This window comes from Anoplophora glabripennis, unplaced genomic scaffold, assembly GCF_000390285.2.
Source record: "Anoplophora glabripennis isolate ALB-LARVAE unplaced genomic scaffold, Agla_2.0 scaffold176, whole genome shotgun sequence".
Taxonomy (NCBI): domain Eukaryota; kingdom Metazoa; phylum Arthropoda; class Insecta; order Coleoptera; family Cerambycidae; genus Anoplophora; species Anoplophora glabripennis.
Genome location: NW_019416336.1, coordinates 884,925 through 891,848, shown reverse-complemented (window position 1 = coordinate 891,848; position 6,924 = coordinate 884,925).

The following is a 6,924-nucleotide window of genomic DNA, read 5'->3' as shown; positions in this document are numbered from 1 at the left end:
GGTATAATTCATTATTTATATACGGTTATTAGCCACTTATAGATATTTCAGAGTTAACTTAATGTTATGTTCACTAAACTTGAATAAATATCGGCATTTTTAAGTTTTTAGAACTTTCACTTATCGCCATTTGTAAATATCGACGTTAGTGTGTGCAGTTGGGTGTTACGAAATGTTGAATTCAGATTATTTAACTTAAGTAAATACCTAGCACTTATACCTGAAACAGATAATATGTTTACGACAGCAAAGATTGTAAAAGCAATTATTTTATTAGTATGCAAAATTTAGTATTATGGTTTCTATACTTTTTCTCAGAACTCACAACAAAATATTAAATTAGTTAAGAAAAAAAAATCTAGGCATTATTATTTTGAAATATTTTTACAAAAACTATCTTTGTAATTTAATATTTTTCCGAGACATATTAAGACGTACTTAAGTGAACAGAAAATAACATTAAAGCTCGAAAAAGATCTAAAAAAAGATCTAAATGACACTTATTCTCAAGAGTAATATAGGTCTTACAGTAAGCTACACTCTAGATGTCTATGTGTAAAGGACAAGCAAAGTTCAATATGGTTATTATTGATGTTTATCATATTCTTCAAACTTTAAATGAAAACATACCGAGAAATTTATATAATTTACATAAAGCCATACTATTTACTTACCTCAGTATTTGTTTATAACATTATATTTACGTAGTTAAAACACCGTGATAATATTACGCCACAAATGAATCTAAACATGCCTACTGAACAACTAGCACTCCGCACACGCGCGGTAACATCACACCGTTAATCTGATTGGTTGAACCAAATCATAAAATCAAATATAGTAAGAACATATAAAAAATTTGAAATAATATATTCTAAAATATAAAAGTGCAACGTAAAAGTTAAGAATACATCACAAAAAGAAAATCCACACTCAAATGTGTAATTCTATATAATGGATGGTGTATGTTCAGTTCATTTACATTTTTTGTGTATAACATCCTATGTGAATTTCCACAACTTTTATCAGTGTAGATTTGAAGGAATGCCAGTAACATATTTCAATATTCCGTAAAATTTGTGTCAGGTTATTATAGGTTACAATATACAGGGTAGCCCATCGAAAACGTACCGCAAGGCATTACAGGGTAGTAATGAACTTTTCGGCAAAATCCAAATACAGGTAAAGTTTGCTTCTGAGGGGGACAACTTTTGGCGCAAAAAGCATAGCAAAATCTTCAACCCCCTAAGTGGGGGATGCCATCCCCCAAATTTTTTTAAATGGGAATGGAGGTCAAGTGGGGGATCATTAGAAAGGGCTTTTAATTCTCTATACATCGATTCTTACTTTTTGAAAATCGATCCATTATTTTAGAAAATATGCAGCTTTGAAAATACGAATAATATTTTTGACGAGAAATGCGAAAATAGATTTAATTTTACTTCAAAACTTACGGTATAAGCTTGGTAAATTCCTTCAAAAGAATTCGCTGTTTTTTTTTCTGATTTGCGAATTCTTTAGCCTGATTTTGGTGAGCAAAAAATTGTCCGCTTTTTGTTTCGTATTTTAGATAGGCCACAAGAAGTTGCTAGATAACTGTCTTGTGACTTGTAGTTGAATAGTACCAATACTGCCGAGTCTTTTAAATTGATTAATTATGGTGTACTCAATTCCAGAAAGAGTAGAAATTATTGAGCTTTTTTCAAAAACAATGAATGCGGAAATCGGGTCGCCGAACTGTTCAACCAACGGCATCCTGAGAAACATGCGTCTGAAAAAATTGTTCGCGAATTGGTGGCCAAATTTCGCGAAACTGGCTCCGTTCAGAACAAAAAGAGGCAGGTTGAAAATCCGGTACTAAATGAACCTACGGAAATAGCGGTATTGGGGCAAGTGGCAATGGATAGTACGCTGAGTACAATGCAATTGGCTACTGCGACAGGAGTGAGTCGTACAAGTGTCCAACGAATATTAAAAAAATTCAAATTCCATCCTTATAAGATTCGGCTAGTGCAAGAGCTAAATGAAGACGATTTTGATCGTCGTTTGCAATTTTGCGAAATAATGACTGAACGAGCGATAAACGATAATTTCCTCTTTAATGTGTGTTTTTCGGACGAGAGTACGTTCTTCTTGAATGGTTTAGTGAATCGCCATAATTGTCGTTATTATCCAAGGATTTTCCATGAGACACACTCCCAACACCCCCAGAAGTTGAATGTATGGGCAGGTATTTTTGGAAATTCCATTGTAGGTCCTTTTTTCCTTCCTGGAAATTTGACAGGCGATATGTACTTACTACAAAATGTCATCGACCCAGCTCTAACAAATATCATAGAGGACGACCTTGCTTACAATGAACACGAACTGATTTTCCAGCAAGACGGAGCTCCTCCACATTACTCGCTCAATTTGCGCAATTACCTAAATGAGACGTTTCCAGGACGCTGGATAGGACGAAGAGGTGCAATTGAGTGGCCCCTCGGTCACCCGACTTAAATCCTTTAGATTTCTTTCTCTGGGGGCACATTAAAAGCAAAGTTTACAGCACTCCACGTGATACCTTGGAAGATCTGGGGGGACGAATCATTAATGTATGTCGCGAAGTAACACCGCAAGTGCTCCAGAATGTTCGACAACGGTTTGAAGACAACATGTATCATTGTATGCAAGTTGGCGGAGAACATTTTCAGCATTTACTTGACTAATACCGTAAGTTTTGAAGTAAAATTAAATCGATTTTCGCATTTCTCGTCAAAAATATTGTTCGTATTTTCAAAGCTGCATATTTTCTAAAATAATGAATCGATTTTCAAAAAGTAAAAATCGATGTATAGAGAATTAAAAGCCCTTTTTAATGACCCCCCACTTGACCCCCATTCCCATTTGAAAAAATTTAGGGGATAGCACTCCCACTTAGGGGGTTGAAGAATTTGGTATGCTTTTTGAGCCAAAAGTTGTCCCCCTCAGAAACAAATTTGACCTGTTTTGGGTTTTGCCGAAAAGTTCTTTACTACCCTGTAATGCCTTGCGGTACGTTTTCGATGGGCTACCCTGTATTTATCTGACAATTTTTGTATTATAAAAAATATCAGACGACATGCCGTTTGTTTGGGGCATCGAGCGTTACTATCTTCATTATTTTCATTAATCACGAATAATTATTAAATTTAATTTTATGTTACAAATAACGGCTTTTATACCGGATGTATTAGTCTGCCCCGAATATTTACGTATACAATGTACCTACAGAATGTCTTAATTTAACATAGGTATTATAATTGGGGCAATTAAGATACATAAACCAAAAAATATTATAATTCCATGCATTAATAATAAAGATCTCTACGGTGCAGAGTACAATTGTTTATAAAAAATATGAATTTAGACTGCTTTAATGATATCATTTCGGTGAGATTAGTGCTTTGTTGTATTTTATGGAAAATATTTCGACTCAACGCTGATCCTTATTGATAATTTTTTTAAATTTTATAATACATGGTGTTGAAGGCACACTAAAGTAATTGCATTCTATAACACTACTTTAATTAAGATATCTATAATAAATGACCACAGAATTCATTCTAGAAATGTGTTTGTAAGAGGTGCAACTTAAATATTTGGAAAACTTTAATCACAAGTTAATGAAAAATGATTATATTAATATATATATCTGGAAATAATTCATACATAAGTACGCGTCTAAAGTATGGAATAAAATCAGTAAAAACGAAACAATTTTTTTTGGGAAAAATCCTCGAACAGGTCGATTTTTAATTTAAAAAATACATATACATGACGTCGACATTTTTTAAATAGTAACCCCCTATTTATTTTCTTGATTCTGAACGATCGTTTCATTGTCGATCTGACAGTATTAAAGTGTTGGCATCTTACATAGGAAAGTTTTAAAGTAAATGACGATTGAATGTTAGAAAACCCAAATCAAATAAAATAAAGCAAAAACATTATCAAATTTAGTTTTTCGAAATGCCTGAAGTTTTTTATGGATCACGTATGCGTAGGTGTAAATCTTTACAAAGTGTCACTGACATACCGACTTTCTAAGTATTGTAAAGAATGGTACAGTGAACCGTCAAACTTGCAGATATTGGAGTCGGGAAAATCCTCATTGGATGGGAGAGACACATACCCAACACAAACAGAAATTAAATGTGTGGGCTGGAATAGTTGATAACAGAATAGTAGGGCCTTTCTTTTTGAAGGAACCCTTACAGGAGATAGATATTTAGAGTTTTTACAAAATGACCTTGTTCCAGCGCTTGCAGTAATTTTTTCTAACGATAATGACCCTGATATTCCTGATGACACCATATGGTTTCAGCAAGACGGTGCACCTCCGTACTATGCGCGCTCTGTTCGAGATTTTCAGGACAATTGTTTTCCTAGGAGGTGGATCGACAGACGGGGACCCACGAGATCCCCAGATCTTACACCCCTGGACTATTTCTTATGGGGCTACTTAAAGTCCAGAGTGTACGTTAATAGACAACATAATTTAGAAGAACTCCAAAATTGTATTATAGATGAAATACACAGAGTTACCCCAGAAATATTAATAATGTACAAGAAGAATTTCTACACAGACTTGCGTATTGTCAAGAAGTCGGTGGGTAGCAATTCGAACACTTAATTTAGGTAGAAAACTTAATATACTGTATTTAAAATAATAATTATTATTATTATTGTCTTAATGAATTGTATTTGCTTGACAAAGGAATTGTTATTATTTTAATGAATATAATTTACGTTTTCTAACATTCAATCGTCATTTAGTCGAAAACTTTCCAATATAAGATGGCAACATTTTAATACTGTCGGATCGATAATAAAACGATCTTTCAGAATCAAGAAAAAAATAGGGGGTTGCTATTAAAAAAAAATGTCGATGATCATTACTCGAAGACAAATGACGGTTGAAAATCGCCTTTTATGCTAAAATATGTATTTTATAAATTAAAAATCGACCTGTTTTTTTTTTCCAAAAAAAATTGTTTCGTTTTTACTGAGTTTATTCCATATTTTAGGCGCGTACTGTATATTGGTGAGTGTTCAAAAAGTAATGAAAATAGTAGTTTATTATCGTTATATATAGTAATAACTTGATTTAAAAAATAACGTATTCTTGACATTTTCAGACCAGAACCTTTACAGGAAAGAATATTTTTCTATTTATCTTGGAAAGGGTACATTCTAGCCCCATTGTGTAAAGCAACTGAGGACAATCAAAAAATAAAGTTCACATGAAACTGTTTTCCTATCAATAATTAAAAAAATACAAATATTTCTTTAACATTAAACAATTACCATGCGCCGTTTTGGTTTTTTTAGTTATTTATTAGTTAATTCAATTTTTGTAAGATTAGACTAAAGAACGACAACAATACTGTTAATGTGGCATCATCTAACAACTGTAAATTTCTATATTTGGTACATAATAAAATAAGGTACCTTTGCAGACACAAATTTTTGCGGTTCCATCGATTGCAAAGTGACTTGGGTAGAGTAGATATCAAAATTTTATTAGGTAGTTTATTTTCTGCCCAAAATTCTATAGGTATCAATAAGAACCTACCTAATAAGACATAAATATAACTATAACTAATAGTACATTTACCGACCGATATCCTCTTTATATACAGGGTGATTTCACTTTAAACACAGAAACTGCAGAGCTACATTCATTATCAAAACATAAGTAGAGTTTGTTCTATACATTTTTCTTCCTGCGGGATTCCATATTCGAGACACCGGGTGTTAAAGCTTACAGAAATATATATTTTTTCTGCCATGCCCTGTATCTCACATACCACGTCCCCTATGAAAAAAGTTTATAGAGCAACCTCTACTTATTTTTTTTGGCAACTAATCTGTTCCTGCGTTTCTGCATTTAAAGGGACATCACCCTGTATAATGGCAATGTCTACCCTTTAAAAACAATTGCCAACTTTCTAATTAATACAATTTTTCCCTCATATGAAATCCTGCGTTTCATTTTTGATGCCCTATATTAAGCAAAATAGACTATAACACTAGTATTAAACAAAATTCTAATGTCAACAGTCATTTTTAACATAATACTTTTCAGGAGTCTGTGTTATAATCATGGAAAAAGTATTGCTTGCCCATTTTTGGATAGTACTCGCAAGTACACTGTTATGTAGGTATAGTTTTTAATTATGATTCGTTTTTGGAATTTCATGACTGTACATGTCCGTAAGTATCTCAGAATTACTCATTTGCCTGCATATTTATGAGTGTAGTTTGAAAAGTCGCACTCGGATCGTGGTTACTTGAAAATTCAAAATGTCGTACAAATATTATGCCCGGCTACATCACAAGGCATTGTCTTTCATATTCTTCTATTTACAGCTCATTAAAAGGCAGTTGGCTGCAATTTGAATTCCGTGTCATGCCTTCATTGTCTTCGGTGAATGGACCTACCGTATATAAGTAATAAATTAAAAACAAACGCTGTATTTTACAGATTTAAACAAAGACCATTATGAACGGCAGATAAAGTCGTTACAAAACATCCGTGAATCGCAGGTATTGTTTCGAAATTTTAATTTTTCTCGGTATCTTGTGAAGAAGGTCCGGTAATAACGATCCTCACCGTTGCCAAAATATACGCATGAAGTGTTTATATGGTTGGGAATTATTGTTTGATATTTAAATTTTATTGTATGTTTCCGTTTGCGATAAACGCTTTTTTGGGAAAAACATTAATTATGAAATAAGAACTGCATTGTTATAGGCATACCATTACCAGAAATGATTTATCACTAGATATTTTATGGTCAAGAGATTGCTAGATAGGTACTAAACAGTTATATTCAAGAATATTAAATTTCAATTAACTATACAATAAAATACAGGGTGTGGTGTGTATAATCTATAAAA